Here is a 20,321-nt window from a genome sequence, read left to right on the forward strand (position 1 = left end):
TTGATTGGTTCAGATGCTCCGTCCATCACCACCCCCTTTTGTAACACAAATCAAGGCATGTCCTGCCTTATACATACAATGCACCCCCCGCCCCCAGGGGGTAATTTGGGTCTACCTTAGGGGTGACTAACATGTAGAAAAGGGAAGGTTTAGGGACTGGCAAGTGGGTGCACTTGCCAAGTCTACACAGGCTCTACGATGGCAGACCTGAGCCACATTTTACAAGCTGCTTCAGTGAGCGGCACAACCAGTGCTGCAAGCCCACCTGCAGCATTTGATTTACAGGCCCTGGGCACACATGGTGCACTGTGCTAGGGTCTGACAAGTAAATCAAATAAGCCAATCATAGAATCACTAATCCATTACAACAATTTACAATAGAGAGCATATGCACTTTAGCACTGATCAGCAGTGGTAACGTGCCCAGAGTCATAAAACAACCAAAAATAGGTCAGAGAAAACACAGGAGGAAGGCAAAAAGTTCAGGGATGACCCTGCAAAAAGGGCCAAGTCCAACAGGATGCATCTGCTCTGTCACAGCTGTGTTAAACTCTGCCACAAATTCAAACCATAGTTGAAGATATCCGCCACCACCCTCAAGTTTCCCAGCACCCCCCCACTGCAGCAGGAGCAAATGATCAGAGAGCCAATAGTCCAATGCCCTCAACAATTCACACCCGGAAACCGCACCCAACCTGGACCAGGCTGTCAGAAACCTCACCACCTGGATCACTGATTGCGCTGACAATGTCACCCCCATCAGACCCAGCAGATGCAAGAGATCTACCAAACAGGCCAGATGGTAAAACAAAGATCTGAGAGTCGCAAAACGTGACTGTAATCAACTAGAAAGGAAATTGTGCACCAACAAGGAGACCGCAGACAGGACCACCTTCAAGAAGACCCTCAACAACTACCACCAAATACTAAGAGAAACTAAAAAGAACACCGTGGCAGACCACACCGAAGCAAGCTCCAACCACAGCAAAGAACTCTTCAACATCGTCAGAGAGTTCTCCAACCCCACTGCCACAGGAAACAGCATCATCCCATCACAAGAACTTTGCGACACCCTGGAAGACTTATCCAAGACAAGACCTCCATCATCTACAAAAACGTCAAAACCCAGCCCACCCCTTTGACTTCTTACACTACATACTCACAGAAGCCACCCCTGGACTCAGTCCACTCCGGCACCCCCACGGACCCTGTCCGCACCACATCAGTCTTGGAAGCAATAGAATCAGCAGCAAGTTCACCACCCTATTCAACACCTCTCTTATCTCAGCCACTTTTCTCGGAGGATGGAAACACAAAGAAGTAAAACCCTTCTCAAGAAACCTACAGCTGACACCAGCGACCCCAAAAACTACCATCCAATCTCCTTGCTCCTCTTTCTCTCCAAAGACCTGTAAAAGTCCATCAATCGCCACCTCAAGCAACATCAGGAGAACAACTGCCTTCTCAACTCCTCCCAATCCTGATTCTGCTCCAACCACAGCACCGAAACCACCGTAATTGCCGCCACTGATGACATCAAAACCATCCTCAACCGAAGAGAAACTGCCGCTCTGGTCATTCTTGACCTCTCAGCAGCATCTGACACGATATCCCACCATACCCTGGTCAAGTGACTACATCAGAATTCAAGGAAACTCCCTAAAGTGGATTGCCTCCTTTCTTACCAGAAGAATCCGAAGAGTCAGTCTATCACTGTTCACCTTCGAGCCCAAAGGCATTATCTGTTGTGTTTTTCTGGGCTCGCCCCTCAGCCCCACTCTCTTCAACACCTATATGACATGACCCCCCCCCCAGAACGCATGGAACATCATATCATATGCAGACAACACCCAGGTCACCCTCTCGCGCTCAGGAGACCCCATCACCAAAAGAGCCAACTTCCGCAAATGCATGACAAGCATCACCGATGTGATGAAAAACAACTGACTGAAACTTAACATGGACAAACCAAAGCGCTGATCTTCGGCAACAACCCATTCCCATGGAATGACTTGTGGTGGTCAGCAGAACTTGGACTCTCACACAAACGGACCAACCATGCAAAAAGCCTCAATATAATGCAGGACAGCAAGCTAACCATGAAATCCCAGATCAATACAGTCTCCTCTACATGCTCCCTCACACTTCGAAATGCTATGGAAAATCTTCAAGTGGCTCCTCACTTCCCATCAACATCAGACGCAGCATCACCCAGGCCCTGATCACCAACCGTCTGGACTATGGCAAAGCACTCTATGCAGGAATCACCACCGACCTCCTCAAGAGACTTCGGAGCATTCAGAACTCCACGGCCGGACTCACACTGGACCTCCCCAAATGGACCCACATCACTCCTCATGTCAGAAAACTCAACTGGCTCCCCGTACAGAAGAGATGTCAATTCAAGATGTTAATCCACACCTACAAGGTCCTGCACAACTAAGGTCCAGCCTACATCAACCACAGCTTGTCCACTAGCCCTCCAGACACCTGCAATCTGCATCCCTGTCCCTCGCTTACACCCCTCGCATTCGTCGAGGGAACAGCTGAGGACGTTCCTTCTCCTACCTCACAGCAAAATTGTGGAGCGAACTCTCTCTGCACCTCCGAACCTCTACCTCTCTCCAAGAATTCAGGAAGGCACTCAAGACCTGGCTGTTTAACTGATCTGTCCTGCAACTGCCACTTCTTCAGTGCCTGGATACCCTCCTGGGTGATTATTTGTGCTTTACAAATCCACTGATTGATGTGTAGTGATGGTTTAGCAACACTTTTGCTGAAGAGACCTTTTTTGACTAGCCAGTAACTTTGGACCCATGGATGAATCTACACCAAAGTCGCTTAATGTACACAGCCAAGGACCGTCATCTCAATTTTTCCATGTAGAGAAAAATAAGTTTAGGTGTGAGGGCTCAAAATGGTGTGTTTGGTTATTTTTGCTCCCAAAAGACCATTGTATTGCACATACAGACAAAAACAGCCAAAATAATTTACACCAGACCTGATTTGAAAGCAGAATTTTACTCAAAAACCATCCTTTTGTTGGTTTTGTGTAAATGTATTTAATAGTTTTTGAGATATAAGCATTTGAAAAAGGTGCTGGGAAAGCTGGAAAGGGTTTATAGTTTTCTAAAACTTGTCAGTTGAGAATCCAGTTATTGTTTATAACATTTGTTAAATATGCATGACATTTGGTAGACAGGGGCAAAGCTACAAGAAGGGCCCATATAGAAGTGTCCTTTCTGAACTCTGACCCTTGGGTGGTCTTCCTACATCCAAATCCGACAATAATGGGAGCAAAAACATTAGAAACACAGAGTAGGGAGAGGATCCAGAGCACTATTACTAGAGGTGCCCACGTTGGCTGCAGTCACCCTAACATAGTAGAACTCATCGATGGAATTGGTGCCCCCTGGGTCCTGCATACAAGGAAATTAAGATGGAGGCTGTGACGCTGGGTTGATGCTGACGTGGCTCAGCTACAGATGTAGAGCCCCAGAGCAGATGTCCAACATTATCAGATTGAGCAAAAGAACAAGTCAGACCATGGAAAATGTTGGTGGTGGCCTCCTTTGCTCTGCACAGACCAGACTCAATTAGGCAAAGCTGATGCAGTTATCTAGGGCCAGGAGAAGTCCAATAGCCTTACTAGGCGCCCCTCCACAAGACTATGATTGTCATCCTCTAAACACTATCAGTGCTAAGGCAATTCACCCCTGGTGCTGAACTTCCTTGAAATCCCATTGTTCATGACGAGCTCAGCTCGTCATGAGAACACAAGCAGTGTACTGCATGACGAGCTGAGCTCGTCATGAGCATGGAAGGGGTTAAAAGACTATTGAGAGGAGTATTTTCCCTGATACAAGACTGATGGGGTTCATATCTGAAAGGACAGTGGTCTGGCACTTGAAAAATTAAAGAAACTATCCAAAACCTGAACCTTGCATGTCTGTCTTCGTAAGCATTGTATACCTCATTTAGGTCAGCTTATGTCAAAGCGTTAATTGTGCTGCCTATATTATTATACAATCAATCAATCGATCAGTCAGGGGTTTATTAAGTGCGCTACTCACCCATGAGGGTCTCAAGGCGCTGGAGGAGGGGGAGTTCACAGATCCGTTAGCTGAAGAGCCAGGTTTTGAGGGCCTTCCTGAAGGTGTCCAGGGAGGGGGCATGTCTGATATCTGCCGGGAGCTCGTTCCAGGTTTTGGCTGCAATGTTAGAGAAGGATCTTCCACCAGTTCTGGCTCTGCGGATGCGTGGGGTTTTGGCCAGTGCAAGTCTGGAAGATCGGCAATTTCTTTTGGGTACGTGGAAGTTGATTCTGTCGTTGAGGTATTTGAGTGCAGCGTTGTGTAGGCATTTGTAGGCGCGGGTGAGGATTTTTTAAACTGTAAAAATGTATACTGTTAACTTAGCCTCTGCTCTCAGCCATTTTGTCCGTGAATATCCATTTTGTGTTTCTGTGGGGGGCTTTGTAAGGTCAGGGAGTTACCTGTTCACCAAAAGCTGGTTGTACAGATAAAGCTTGCATGCAAGAATAAGGGCTTGGTACCTGACAAGCTGCACCGAACACAGAGATGTTCCTATCTACAAACCCACCAATGCCTGTAATGTTCCCCATCTATCCTTGAGCGAACTGTGGGTGGGGGCTTATCAGAAGTTAACAGTTTGCATTTTGGCATGACAGAAGGGTTTTTAGTGGGTGTCATGCTGCACGAAACTGTATAAAAGATGTGTTTGAGCGGTGTGTGAAGGCGAAATCCCCCACCTGCTGCACTCCCCGGGTCGCGGTTTGCCCGGGAGTGCTCGTCGAGGCGGAGCGGAGGTGAGCCCGGAACAGAGGAACCGAGGGCCGTCCTCCCGGCCCGCTGAGAGCAGAGACCGGCTCAAGCGCGGCTCCCGCCTTTACCAACATGGCGGCGGAGCTGCGGAGGCGCCCGACCTGAAGGGCACTGGAGGGGGAAAAGTGGCTGAGAGCCTGAGACCTGCAAGGAAAGTGACTACCCAGGCTCCACCATTGGAGACATAGTCTGCTGGACGGCAGACTCACGCACCCCTGCCATCGGACCACACTGTGACACCTGGGGGAGCTCAGGACTGCGGCAGGAGGTGCGCCGGGGAGACCGCTGGCGCGGTACAGCTGACAGAGACATCCGGAGAATCTAGCGTCATTCGAGCTACGCGACTGGGCCCCTCCGCGCCTCTGAGACAGGACGCCTGCATAGGGAGCCTCCGGCCTGCTGACTTCATCACCATGGGGAAGGGTGACCCGGCGAACAGGTCTGCGAGGTGGGGACCCATGGACGACTTCACGGCAACGCGTTCTGGGGCGGCGCAACACTCTCTGCAGCCTGACACGCGCAATGACACGGCCATGTTAATGGAGGCCATCCAAGCGTCCAGGATCGACATACAAGCGTCCCGGACGGCCCTAGAAACGAAAATTGGAGAGGTGGGGTCCGAGGTGACGCTACTGCGGCAGGACTTCCGAAACCTGACGGAACGGGTAACGGCAACCGAATCTAGATTGACGGACAATGAAGACTCGATTTCTACACTCAAGAAGGACATGGCGGAACTACAGGCCTCTCACCGTCAACTGCTGTGGAAGGTGGACGACGCGGAAAATAGGTCAAGGCGCAATAACCTTCGCTTTGTAGGCTTTAGAGAAGGGATTGAGGGAAAGAACATGTCCGCCTTCCTCCTCGCATGGCTGAAAGATACCTTCCCAACAGCGCAATTCTCCCAGTGCTTCATCATCGAAAGGGCACACAGGGCGCTTCTAGCCAAACCTCCGGAGGGAGCGCGACCGAGACCAGTGATAGCGCGCTTCTTGAACTATGCGGACAGGGACCTGATCTTACGGGAGGTCAGGAAAATGGGGGAGATCCGTTTGGAGAATGCCACCATAATGATCTTTCCGGACTACAGTCAGGAGGTCTCGAAGCAACGCCGCTCGTTTGACTCGGTGAAGGCAAAGCTGAGGTCTTTGAACATTACTTACATGCTCCTTTTCCCCACCAAACTCAAGGTAATCTATAAAGACAAATCCATCTTTTTTGCTCACCCGGAGGATGTGTGGCAATGGCTCGAAGAGCGACCTATTCTAAATAGTAGAGAGGCGGCAGGTCGAGCTGCGCTGGACAAATCGGTCCGGGAGAGGCCGCCCTGGGAGATGCCGAAACCACAGCGACGGGGAACACGGAGGACGCAGAAGAAAACACCGGCGACACCATACAGGCCACGAGACAAGGAGGGTGGGAGAGGAAGCAGATCCACATCCCCGGGCACAGACTCCGTGACGGGCTCGAGATTCCACTGCCTGCGGAATGGAACTCGTTCAGAAGGTGAAGAGGTAGAGGACTTGGAGGACCGCATATCCGGAAGAGAAGACGAGGAAGCAGTGAACGACTCAGTACACACGCTGGTCACAGAAATCCAGCATCTGGAACAAGACTCCTCGGGCCAAGGGATGAATATGGACACTCAGGACTCACATTCGTGATCATTGCTGTATAGGGATCGGGGAAGATAGCGGCTCGGCGCAACGGAGCACGCAAGTTGACACACCCCCTACTGTTCTTTAAGTTTTGAGTACTGGTTGCTGTTTAGCGTGGGGAGGGATGTGTGGGAGGGCGACAGGCCTTCTCCCTCGGATAGTTACGGCCCAGGTTGGGAGGCAACTGGACGGGGAGGGAGGTGGGGAGGGGGGTGCGGGGGAGAGTTGGTTCTTGTTTTGTTTCCTGTTGGGGTTTACAAGGGTTGTGGGGGAGGGAGGGGAATCCGTTGAGGAACAGCAGAGACACGCCATCCCACAGATGGTGACATCCCTACTTCGAGGTCCCCCCCGGGGTAGACGAGGGGCAACGCAATGGCAAGTGCATTAGACACCCCACACATGGGTGACACAGGGGTCACGGTGTTAACATGGAATGTAAATGGTATGGGGTCAAAAATTAAGAGAGGTTTGGTTAGTGAGTACCTCAAACGATTGGCACCTGACATCGTCCTTCTCCAGGAAACACACCTTAGAGGGAATCAGTGTGCATTTATTGCGCGTGGCAGGTATGCTGTCCTAGCACATGCAGGCTACACGACTGACTCCAGGGGGGTTGCAATCCTTATGAACAAAGCGACGCCGTTCACAGTTACACGTACTTGGCTGGACCCACAGGGCACATACGCGGGAGTCCAGGGGATGTGGAGGAGACGTAGGTTCACGATACTCTCGGTATACGCCCCACCCAAGCTACAATCTCGCACACTGAGGGAAGTTGCTGCTATTCTTCTGGATACGGCCGACACGACCCAAGTAGTGGGGGGGGGATTTTAACGATGTCATGTGCACCTCACAGGACAGGTCGGGGACACCCCAAATGGTAGGGTCCACAACAGCCCTAGCGCGGCAAATGACTTCCATCGGTCTCACTGATGTGTGGAGATGGCTCCATCCAACACACGAAGCATATTCATTTTACTCGGGGGCGCACAAAGTCTTCTCCAGATTAGATTATATTTTTATGTCCAGACAGGAGATCGAGGTGGGAGACCTAGCAGAATACAAGGCACGAGGGATCTCCGATCACTCCCCGCTTTTCGTGCGACTGGGGCGAGGGAAAAGGGAGAGGCAGGCGCAGTGGCGACTAGCGGCATGGGACATCCACACGCCAGAAATACTTAAGGGTATGCGAGCGGACATACGGGTTTACATGGCCGAAAACGAGGGGTCGGTAGATTCCGGAGCTACCCTCTGGGAGGCAATGAAACCGGTCCTGAGGGACCGCATTCAGAGCAGGCTGGGGGACGCTAGACGGATTCGGCAAGGCCAGATAGCAAGCGAAGAGGTATCCATCTTGAATTTAGAAGCGGAGTACCTCCAACACAGGGGTGAGGCGCGCCTCAGGAAATTGCTAGACACACAGAGACACTACAGGGAACTGGTCACGGGCGAGGCGCGTACCCAGGCACTGGCGACATTACACCGGTTATACGATGTGGGTGACAAGTCGGGCAAACTTTTAGCTTGGTTGAGCAGGAGAGAGACAGCGGCGCGATGGGTGGACCAGATCGCGTTAGAAGGGAACAGATGGGTTAAAACAGATGAAGCCATAGCGGAAGCCTTCGCGGCCTATTATGAGGACTTCTATAGGGCCAGGGACCTGGGAGACAGTGAGGACGCCCAACGTTACCTATGTGATGTGGAGGTGCCGACATTGTCCGCAGAGGCTAATGCAGCCCTAGAGGCGGATTTGACGTTAGAGGAAATCTCTGAGGCAGTAACAGCGCTGAAACCGGGGAAGACTCCGGGGCCCAATGGTTTCCCGGCGGAATTCTTTAAACGGACGGCGGATTTGTTGCAGGGGCACATGAAGACCTTATTCACAGACTCATACCAACTGGGGAGTCTCCCGCCGGATTTAGCTTTGGCAACTATTGTTCCGATATACAAAGAGGGAAAACCCAGGGACGACTGTTCCTCATACCGTCCAATCTCCCTCCTTAATACGGAGACGAAAATTCTGGCCACAGTCCTGGCGCGGCGGCTAAGGCAAGTTATTACAGAGTTAGTACATCTGGACCAATCCGGCTTTCTTCCGGATAGGGCGACCAAATTAAATCTCCGTCGTACCCACAATTGGCTGCAAGAGGTCCGAGAGAGAAGTGAACCCCACTGGTTTCTCTCCCAGGATGCGGAAAAGGCGTTCGACGCAGTCCACTGGCCTTTCCTGATGGAGACCCTCCGGCGATTTGGGGTTGGGCCCAAGTACTTGCAATGGGTTCGGCTCCTGTACTCTGACCCGAGAGCGCGAGTGCGGGTCAATGGGCGGTTATCCCGTGAATTCCCAATTGGTAGGGGTACGCGTCAGGGCTGCCCGTTATCCCCCCTCCTCTTTACCCTTACGATTGAAATCTTGGCGGTCCGGATCAGGTTGAATCAGGATATCAGAGGCTTCAGGTGGGGCGTCTCGGACGCAACGCAGGAAAAGATATCTCTCTACGCCGACGACGTGTTGTTGTTCGTGACTGATCCAGACAGGACAATCCCAGCACTGTTCAGAGAGCTGGGCGAGTTTGGGGCGAGGGCAGGACACACGATCAATTGGCATAAATCGGTCCTTTACGATCCGCAAGGCATGGAGCGGAGGGAGTGCCTTCCAGAGCAGCTTATCCACTCTATGGACGGATTCCAATATCTCGGCGTATTCATAACACTAGATAAGGAACGCTCATTCACTGCGAACATAGCCCGAATAATGGTCGAAGCTACGACAGAGATGGACAGGTGGAGACAGCTCCCGCTCACCCTGTTGGGTCGCGCCGCGCTATATAAAATGGTCCTACTGCCTAAGCTTCTCTATGCACTCCAGAACAAATATTATCCCCTGCCGACTGCGACTTTAAATAAAATGCATGCGGACCTGCGCTCCTTCCTGTGGCTGGGGAAACAGCCAAGAGTGGCCCTTTCCACATTGCAAAGACACCAATATAGTAGGGGAATCTCGCTTCCCAACCTAGAGGCGTACTACTGGGCGGAACACCTAGCCCCGATTAACGAGTGGCTACATGCGGCAGCCGATCACCCCACCTATGCCTTGGAGAGATCTAAATGGTCACGCAAGTCCATAATACACTACCTATATGGGGAGGCGATGGGTCAGCAGTTCCTTCCCGCCACAAAGATTACATTAACAGCATGGCATAGAGCGACAAAAAGAATGGGTTGGGACAAGAAGATCACCCGGCAAACACCACTGTGGTGCTGCAAGTGGCTAGGAGAGCTTAATAAGCTGAAAGATTTTAGGAGATGGGATGACATAGGCATCTCCACTGTAGGAGATGTGATGGCAAAGGGGGAATTAAAAACCTTTCAGGCGCTCAGGGATGAATTTGGCCTACACACCTCCCAACACTACAAATACTTTCAACTGAAACACGCGTGGAGGGCACAAAACACTATACCTACAGATGTCCCAGAGTATGCACCACTGGAGGGTAGATTGCTACAGGAACAGATACAGGGAGGGGCGGTATCCCTAACATATAAAACTTTGACCAACAATATGCTAGGTAACCTACAGGCCCTACGAGACAGGTGGGAGGCAGACGTGGGAGACATGGAGGATCTGGACTGGGATCTCGCCCTCATGCACCCACGTGAGGTGGCGATTAAGTCACGGCTCCGCCTCATACAATTCAAAATACTTCATAGATCCTACTTTGACAGGGTAAGACTCTTTAAGATGGGTAAGATAACGGATACAGCTTGCCTTAGATGTCGTCGGCACACTGGCGACTTCTTCCATACAATCTGGGGCTGTGAAATAATTCAAGAATACTGGGAGGATGTATTTCTGGAACTGGGGAACGTCCTGGGGGTGGACCTGCCACGGGACCCTAGATTGGCATTGCTGGGTTTGTGCACAGAAGTGGACCTTCCCCGCCCCTTGCTCATCTTTCTGTTATTGGCCCTAGTGGTGGCGAAAAGAGATATCGCACGACTGTGGGGGGTGCCCGAAAAGCCGGATATGGAGGAATGGAGGAGAGGATTAGATTTGTACATGGCGGCAGAGAGAGTCACTTATCGAGCGCGGGGCTGCCCCCAAAAATTCAGGAGAGTCTGGGCCAAGTGGAGACAATACCATGGACTAGAATGAATCCTTGCGGACTAGTATGAGAAGGTCGAGACGAGCCTGGGTGGGAGGGTCTTTACGATGGAGACCCATGAGTGATGTGCGAGTACATTACTGCCCGTCCTTATGTGAGGGAGGGGTGGGTGTGCCACGCAGGAGAAGGGAGGGGACCAGGAGGAGGAGGAGGGAAAGGGGGGTTGGTGGGCTGCTGTTTCGGGGATTCTGTTTGTTACTTCTATTTTTCTTTCTATTGCTGGTTTTACATGCACAGTCTTCTACTGATGGGTGTGATACATAGCACTTAAACGGAAAAGTTGCAGGAATGACGATTAGGGCAGAATGTTGACGCCCTACCGTCTGCTTGTTTATTGTAGTGGTGATACTTCTGATGCAACAATAAAAAGAAATTTATAAAAAAAAAAGAAAAAAAGATGTGTTTGAAACCATGCTTAAGTAGTTCCCTCTAGGACACTTGCAGTGTCTGTAGATGGAGCCCGCTCATGAGTGTAATAAACTTTTATTTTGTTTCCACTCCAGTGTTGATCCTCGTTTGTGAACCCGTAGACAAAGGGTGTCCCTGCAACAAGTGGGATAGATCAAATTCTCACTTCTACAATTGGTGCCGGCGACGCGGAGCCCCATTGAAGACCGCGGCTGAACCAGAAGGAGGTAATTTCGACAAGACTGAAGGAGTAGTTTCTGTCCTGTAACTCCAGTTCTGTAGTAGGGGTAGTAGGGGTATCTCTGTTAAAGTCATAATCTAGTGAATAGTCTTAAGAGAGAATTTAAAGACAGATAATGCAGCCTATATCCACAGGCTACACTGTCCAGTACTTCAACTAGAAATTCCACCAAAATCCACAAACAGCACAGCCTGTCCAGGGTTTTCTAAGAGAAAAACCTTGCCTTTAACAGCAAAACCCTCTGGAATGATAGAGAGGAAGAAGTGGACAGACAAGCCCCATAGGCTGCCATTATGTGGCTCAGAACAGGATACTGTGCCTTTAAGAGAACTTTCCAGAAGTCTCACAGTATCCCAGAATGCACTGCAGGTCCCTTTTACTTTCAGTTCGATTTGAAGGCGTAACACGCCAGACCTGTAGCATTTCTTACATGAATATTTCTCTCCACTGGGGAGGAGGGCGGGCCCTTATGACTATAACAGAGATACCCCTACTACAGAACTGGAGTTACAGGACAGAAACTACTACTTCTTTAGTAAGGGATCTCTGTGTAGAATCATAATCTAGTGAATAGTATGGCAAGCCCATCCCCACACCAAAGCGGCGGTGGAGAAAAGAGAAATAACACCACTACTGTGCGAACAGATTTTGCAGCGAAGCCTGCCCAACCTGAGCGTCTGCCCTGGCATCAGTGTCCAGGCAGCAATGCTTAGCAAAGGTATGGACCGACTTCCAAGTGGCCGCCTTGCAGATTTCTGCAATTGGAACATTACGGAGCAAAGCAGTCGTGGCAGCTTTGCCCCTGGTGGAATGAGCCTTAGGTTTACCCCTTAGCCTTTTGATAACACAATTGTATACAGGACACAATCCACCTCGAGATGGACTGTTTAGAGGTAGCAAGGCCCGTCCTGACTGATCCATAATTGATAAACAATTGGTCTGACCTACGAATATCCTTGGTTTTATCCAGATAAAATTTCAACACCCTCCTAACATCCAGGGAATGCAGGGACCTTTCCGCTGCAGAGGAAGGATTCTGAAAAAACGTAGGTAAAGTTATGGTCTGGTTAACATGAAAATCAGGTATAGCTTTTGGAAGAAATTTAGGGTGAGTACGCATAACAACCTTAGCAGCATGAAATACAGTATAAGGTTCTTGGCAACACAACGCCTGAATTTCACTCACCCTGCGGGCCGATGTAATGGCCACGAGGAACGCCGCCTTCCAGGACAAGTGCTGCAACGAAGCCTTATGAATAGGTTCAAAAGGCTCCTTCATCAATCTGGACAGCACCACATTCAATTCCCATGAAGGCGAAGGAAGCCGTAAAGGAGGGAACACTTTCTTCAAGCCTTCCAAAAAATCTTTGATCACAGGGATCTCAAAGAAGGAAGTCTGTGATGGGCATTTCCTGTAGGCAGTCAGCGCAGCAAGATGAACCTTAATGGAATGGACATTAAGGCCAGACTGCGCCAGATGTAGAAGATACGGAAGGATGGCATCTTCCTTACACGTCGTTGGGTCATAGTTCTTGGACTTGCACCAGATGCAAAACCTCTTCCACTTGTAAGCATAAGAAGTCCTGATGGAAGGTCGCTTAGCCTCCTTCAGTATGTCCATGCAATCTTCAGGTAGATTCAAATGGCCATATTGCACTATCTCAGGAGCCATGCCGCCTAACTCAAAGACGAGAGGTTGGGGTGCAACATCTGCCCCCCGAGCTTTGTGAGAAGATCCGGCCTGCACGGCAGCCGTATGTGAGGAAGGAGAGACCGGTGAAGCAGGTCCGTGAACCACCACTGCCTGGGCCATTCCGGGGCAATCAGGATCATCCGCGCCCTGGACTGGGACAGCTTGATGAGCACCGCCGGAATCAGGGGAATGGGTGGAAAAGCGTACAGAAAGCGGTTTGACCAGTTTATCCATAACGCATTCCCCAGCATCCCTGGCTGGTAGTACCTGTAGGCGAAGTCTCGGCATTTACTGTTTTTGGCGGTGGCGAACAGATCTACCTCTGGAGTCCCCCACCTTGCGAAGACTTCTCCTAGTACTTCGTCGTTTATGACCCATTCGTGGTTTTCCTGAATCAGTCTGCTCAGTGCGTCTGCCTGAACATTCTGCACACCTGGTAGATGGGTAGCCGTTATCATCAGTCCTCTGGCTAGAAGCCAGTGCCAGATCGCCTGCGCCACCTGTGACAGAGTGCGCGATCTCGACCCCCCCCCTGCTTGTTGAGGTAATACATCGTGGTCGTATTGTCCGTCTGAACAAGCAGAGAGTTGGTCCGGAAGGACGGATGAAAGGCCTTCAGTGCCAAGTGAACAGCTCTTAGTTCCAGGAAATTGATGTGGTACGTGGACTCCGTCGGGGACCACGTCCCTTGAATCTGTAAGTCTCCAGAGTGCGCCCCCCAGCCATGGAGAGACGCATCCGTCATGATAGTCTGCGTGGGAATGTCCTTGTGGAATGGAACCCCTCTGAGGAGATTCTCCGCCGAACACCACCCCTTCAGAGACTGAAGAGCATGCAGAGACAGTCGTGTCCTGTCGTCCCAAGATCCTTTCCTCTGATCCCACTGATCCTCCAGGCACTCCTGCAATGGTCTCATGTGCAGCCGTGCGTGTGGTGTGAGGAAGATACAAGAGGCCATCGATCCCAGTAAAGAAAACACCGTCCTCACTGTTGTAGATGGAGCGGTCATAAGAGCCTGAGCCTTCCGAAGGAGTGATAATCATCCCTCCTCCGAAGGAGACACGCTTGCTGACAGCGTATTGATGGAGGCTCCTAAGTACTGTATGCACTGGACCGGAGTCGGGACAGACTTAGACATGTTGATGTGCAACCCCAACTTGTTCAAGACAACACATGTCTTCTGGAAGTGCTTTCGAGCTTCCGAGAAGGAGGAGGCCTTGATCAACCAATCGTCCAGGTACGGGTAGACAAACACCCTGTTCTTCCTCAGGTGTGCCGCTACCACCGCCATGCACTTCGAAAATGTTCTGGGCGCAGACTTCAGCCCGAATGGCAGTACTGTGTATTGATAATGATTGGCGCCGATTTGGAATCGCAGGAACTTCCTGTGTTTGTTTGCAATGGGCACATGGAAGTACGCATCCTGTAGGTCTATAGCACATAGCCAGTCTCCCTGTTGCAGCTGAGGATAAATCTGATGCCACGACAGCATGCGAAACTTCTCTCTGCGAATTCACTTGTTTGCTTGCCGCAAATCCAGAATGGGCCTGAACTCGTTCTTGTCCTTCTTGCGAACCAGAAAGAACCGGGAGTACAGACCTCTTCCTCTTTGAGACAGAGGTACATCTTCTATCGCCCTTTTCCTTAACAGGATATCGGCCTCCGCCTGGATCTCGTGCAGTTGAAACTGCGAGCTGTCCGGTGGAATTGATGGAGGCGGGCTGGTGAAGCGAAGTTTGTATCCATTGCAAACAATATTCAGCACCCACTTGTCCTGAGTAATTTTTCTCCACTCTGCCAGAAAAAATTGAACGCTTCCCCCCACCGGAGCTGGTAACGGAAGTAGGGGAAGTAACCGCTCAGGGTCGAGACCCAGCTGGGCCTTTGTTCGCTGCTGCGGACTGCTGGCCGCCTCTACCCTTCTTGCGCTTCTGGAAGTGCTTCCGGAACTGCTGCTGCTGTTGTTGCTGCTGTCCCGAAGTCTGTCCTCACCCTCGGCCTTGAGCCCTGAACCGTCTCTGGAATGGGCGGTAGGCCTTCTTCTCTTTGGGCTTTTCCAACCTGACCGCCGTCAGGGTCTCGGCCTCCGCCTTCATGCGGGCCATTTTGTCATCCGCATGCTTGCCAAACAGGGTTTCACCCAAGAAAGGCAGATTGGCCACCCGCTGCTGAGCTTCCGGCTTGAGTGACGTAAGCCGAAGCCATGCGTGGCGCCGCTGGTTCACACCATGACAGTACCCTGTGCAGCCAGAAGAGACGTATCCGCAGCCGCGCTGATGAGCTGGTTCGACACCAGCATCCCCTCCTTTAGGATCTCTTGAAAGTCCTCTTTCTTCTCCCGGGGGAGGAACTCAGCGAATTGCTGTAGGGACTCCCATAGGGCACGATCGTACCGCCCTAGCAAAGGCGCAGCACTGGCCGCCTTCATCCCAGTAGAGGCCGTCCCACAGACCTTTCTGCCTGCCAAGTCGATCCATCGGCTCTCCTTATCAGGAGGTACAGTAGAGGACGGGGAGGTGGCATGTTGCTTCCTAGCCGCCGTCACTATGACAGAATCCGGAGTAGGATCTATCGAAGAAAGGCCGGGTCAGAATCCGGGGCCCTGTACTTCTTAAGGATCCGGGAGGGAGCGGCCTTCGTCACCGCAGGGGTAAGAAACAACTCCTCTGCAGGCTCTACCGGCCCCGGCACTAGAGGGAGTAAAGGTCTAGACAGGTGTTTTTTATGCAGTGTCTCGAAAATCACGGATGTCGTTGGAGTAGGCACCGTCACCGTGATACCCAATTTAGCTGCACCCCTCAGGAGAACATACTGGAATGTGCTGATGTCGTCCACCGGCGATACTCTCGTCCCCGGGGATTCCGACAAGGTCAGTGAGTAGGTTCCGGTCCCGGAACAATCTGTGCGGGACCGTGACCGTTGCCTCCTGTGACGCCGTCCCGATCTCATTGAGGACCTGTGACGACTCCGCGATCTCCCCCTCCGACCGGAGCAAGATCGCGATCTCCTTGGCTTCGGGCGCTCAGCCGGCTTCCCCGGAGTGGGCGACTTTGGCCCGGCAGGGGCCCTCAGCCGAGGGGTACCCTTAGGGGGCGTCGGGAATTGAGGCAGCGAAGCCGTCCTCGGAGGAACCGGAGGAGGCCTGTCAGCCGAAAGCTGAGTTTGAGGTTGAGGATGAGGTGGAAGTGGAGGCGGGGTGGGAGCCCGCGGCGGTGGCCCCCTGGGTAATGGAGGAGGGGGCGTAACCGACTTCAGCCCAGAAGGCGTAAACACTTCAGAATACACCGAGCCCGGTGATCCGCCTTCTGTCCTAGGCTGGGGTGTTGGAGAACCCCCTATCGGCACCTGCCGCCTGCTCGACTGACTCCTGGCGCCAGAACTCCTTCTGCGCCTCTTTGGTGTTGAAGAACGTCGACCCGACGGCAAGCGTCGGCCCCTCGACGGCGAGTGTCTCCTCCTTGACGTTGAACGCCTCTTCCACGACGTCGAACGCCTTCGCCTCGATGGCGACCTTCGCCTCGACGGCGACCTTCGCTTCGACGGCGACCTTCGCCTCGACGGCGACCTTCGCCTCGACGGCGAGCGTCTCCTCGACGCCGAACGCCTCCTCGACGTCGAGGATCCCCTCGACGACGACCTCCTTCTCTTCGCCGACGGCGAACGGCGGTGTCGCCTCTTCGGCGAGCGCCTACGCCGGGCCACCTCACAATGTTGATTACTCGATGACGACGACGACGACGACACCGTCACTGGTGATCTCGACGGCGGTCTATTCAGTTCCCTCGACGCCGAGCGTCGACGCAGCTTCAACCCAGAGCCCTGTGGAGACGGGGAACAGACTGCAGTCATCCCTCTCAACGCCGTAGTCGGAGCAATGGACGCCGACGGAGAATGGGGACGCTTGCTGGTCTTCCTGCCCCTGGGGAGCCCCCCAGAGGCCTCAGCATGGGCAGAGGAAGCCCTTCCAGACCCACCTGTGCCTTCAGTCTTCTGTCTTCCAGGCCTTGGAGCCTGATCTTCAATCTATCCCTCAGGGTTCTGCTAGAGAAGCCCTGGCAGATATCACACTCCTCTGGGACATGAGATGAAGGAAGGCAGATGATGCACACCTCGTGTGGGTCCGACTTGGCCTTCTTCCTCGAGCACTCAGGGCATTTGTCAAATAATGCAGGCATATTGGCAAATAAAGAGTGCAGCAAGACAAACACAAGGAAGAAACACCAAAGTACTTCAAGAAAATCACCAATTAAACCCTTGAAAAGGGAGAGCTCAATGCTCCAGGGTCCTGCTTGCAGGAGCCGGAAAAAAGAACTGAAAGTAAAAGGGATCTGCAGTGCATTCTGGGATACTGTGAGACTTCTGGAAAGTTCTCTTAAAGGCACAGTATCCTGTTCTGAGCCACATAATGGCAGCCTATGGGGCTAGTCTGTCCACTTCTTCCTCTCTATCATTCCAGAGGGTTTTGCTTTTAAAGGCAAGGTATTTCTCTTAGAAAACCCTGGGCAAGCTGTGCTGTTTGTGGATTTTGGTGGAATTTCTAGTTGAAGTACTGGACGGTGTAGCCTGTGGATATAGGCTGCATTATCTTTCTTTAAATTCTCTCTTAAGTGTCGATGCAGTTCTGCATGTTTTGACAGCTTAAGAGATTATTTTTGATTGTTCCAGGGTCCACGCACATGGGCGGGACTATTCACTAGATTATGATTATACACAGAGATCCCCTACTACAGAAACACAGAGGGCGCCCTGCAAAAGCAGACTTCTTTGCGTGGACGAGGTGATTTTCAGCTAATCGACCTGACCTCCATGGCAGCTATTGGTCTCAACTGGGGCTCTTCGGTTGGCATTTGATGGTGATCTATTAGGATCAGCAGGTGGGAGTTCAAGAATTGCAATCGGGTAGGATCGAAATGGTTGTCTTTTTGGTTTTGGATTGATAAAACATTTGCAAATGTTTTTGGCAAGTAATGTGAGAAGTTTTTCTGATTTTTTAGCTTTGGTATAAGAGTCTCTTAGCAACATTTTTAAGAAGAGATCGGTAAACATGCCTGTTTTTAGCACACTCCGTTCATTGTGTTGTTGTTGCGACAAGAATAGAATATTGGAAGAAAGACAAACAGCACCTATAGAGGGTACTCCTAATTATGAAATGTATATTAAATACGGTATTACTTCCATACTGTTTAGCACATTGTGGAATAAATATACAAAGGCAGATACCAATTTACAGTGGCCACTTAGCGGTACCTTTGACCTAAATAAATTACAATATATAGAAGAACAGCTCTTTAAGAGAAAGAGTAGAAAGAGTATGTTTGACGCCTTAGGATTATGGAGAAAACAAATTAAACAGAAGCAGATTAAGGCGGAAAAAGATAGGAAGAAATCCAAAGAACAGACAATTTTTACAGAAAATAAGAGAGTTGAAATTAAAAGAACAAGAAGAGAGTATAGAAAGTGAAGAGAGACAATTTAAACTTCAAATGCAAAAGGTATATGTGGCAAGAGATTGGAAGGTTAATCAGGGTTCAGTTGATGAAGATTCAGAACTTGAAGAATTACTTTGTTGACCATCCCCGCCTCCTTATGTGCTGAATTCCAATGGGAACAATGCGGCCCCAACTGCACCTTTGCTGCCACCTCAAATACCACAAATGTATCCCCCATAACCTACTACTTCTGCCGTGACCCCCGTACTTGGCAGAAAGGTCACTACCCCCATACTTACCCCTAATACTCATAGACGATGTCATAGATCCACCATTACAGAAAATGACAAATTAATATTAATGACTCAGGCCCATGATTGGATTGAGAGATGACGATACATGTTTGGATGAGGTTCTCACAACCTTGACAGAACACCTACAAATGACTCAGCAATATATTGTAGGGGAAATGGCCAATGCGATAATAGAGGACTGAAGGACTAATATTAATGAGGAGGTTCCTAGGGTTTTAAGTCGAATATGGAAGAGGTCAAATGAAGGTATGTTGATTGTCGTTCCCTTAAAACAAGCGGTGGAGGACATTTTTTCATAAAAGGAAGCCTAAGAGACTTATGTCAGCTTCAACGAAAGCCGTCCCTATGCGGGAAGTGGCTCTTGTGTTTCAGCCAGACAGAGGGGATAGTCAGGGTGCTAATGCAGACCAGTTTCTGTTCCAATGGATCTATTCCCCTTGGAAACGATCAATTGGCCTGATCCTAGAAAGGATCCTAGTGCATTTAATGAAGAAATGAGTGCCGCATTGACTTCTTGTGTCATGACCCTGGCAAACATTGACATGTTTTTCGGACTCACTTTGCCTCCTGATCTCTGGCGTATGGTGCGTAGACAGGACCATGCAGCTTCTGGAGGTACCTGCGCACAGCTAGAAGCAGCTGATATTGATAGGAAGCCAGGGGAGAAACCACCACAGATTATATTAGATTTACCGGATCACATAATTACCTATATGAAGACGGTAATGCCCCCAAAGAAAATATCATGGTCAAAATTATCAGCTTGTAAACAGAGGAAAGATGAGTCAGTCCCTGATTTCTTCACCAGGTTTGATGAGACTTTTCACGATTATAGTTGGCAACACACAATTTCAGACACAGGCAAACATCTATTTGTAGATAAATTTGTAGCCAACTTGTTACCTGTCGGGCGAGCAACAGGCTCGAAGCAGAAACCAGCTCCTCAGAAGAGTAGACAGTGCCTCCCTCTGTTCCTACGACACAACACCCTCTGCTGCTCGTAAATACACACAGAGCGGGCCGTGACGCCAGAAAAGAGAGAGACCTAAAACCCTTAAGTCTCTTCGTAGGAAGACAGGGTACTTTAGACAAGGAACGCCCAATAGGAAGCAGCAGCCTGCAGGGGAGAGAAGAAAACAGACACACAACAGGGTATTTTAGAACACTACTATAGAAGAACAGGGTCACCTACGTTTTCCTGTAATGAGTGTGCTGCAAGGCTCTTACCTGCCCAACTTGAATATCGCACCCAAAAGATATCCACAAAAAAACAATAACATACGAACCAAAAAAAGGCAGGGTGGATATGTAGGTCTCTCTTTTCCAGGGAAGGTATCCTCGGAAGAACAAAGGAGTCCAAACACAGTCTCTCTTTCTCTGTCCAATATGCAGAGTCCAAAAGTAAGTTTCTTTAAAGTTCGTGATAATTCTCACTGAGTTCGTAAAGTACAAAACAAAACAACGTGAATTCCAATGGAGCCGCTCACGGGCGAGTCTCCCCGAGAAACAGCTGACAGACGCTAACACTCGGCGTCCTTCACTCCGGAGAAAGAAGTAAGTATTTTTTC

General features: G+C 50.6%; 1 protein-coding gene and 1 long non-coding RNA gene across 2 annotated transcripts in view; one reads left to right on the forward strand and one right to left on the reverse strand.

Annotated features, from left to right (window-relative positions):
- LOC144799981 (ATP-binding cassette sub-family C member 12-like) overlaps positions 1-20,321 on the reverse strand; it is a 973,671-nt gene that overhangs the window by 300,903 nt on the left and 652,447 nt on the right. The window lies entirely within an intron of this gene.
- The window catches only part of LOC144799982 (uncharacterized), a 44,364-nt gene that overhangs the window by 13,917 nt on the left and 10,126 nt on the right, over positions 1-20,321 (forward strand). The window contains exon 2 of the long non-coding RNA XR_013603912.1: positions 11,172-11,303. This is a non-coding gene — a long non-coding RNA (uncharacterized LOC144799982). The remainder of the gene's footprint in view (positions 1-11,171; positions 11,304-20,321) is intronic.

This window comes from Lissotriton helveticus, chromosome 12, assembly GCF_964261635.1.
Source record: "Lissotriton helveticus chromosome 12, aLisHel1.1, whole genome shotgun sequence".
NCBI lineage: Eukaryota > Metazoa > Chordata > Amphibia > Caudata > Salamandridae > Lissotriton > Lissotriton helveticus.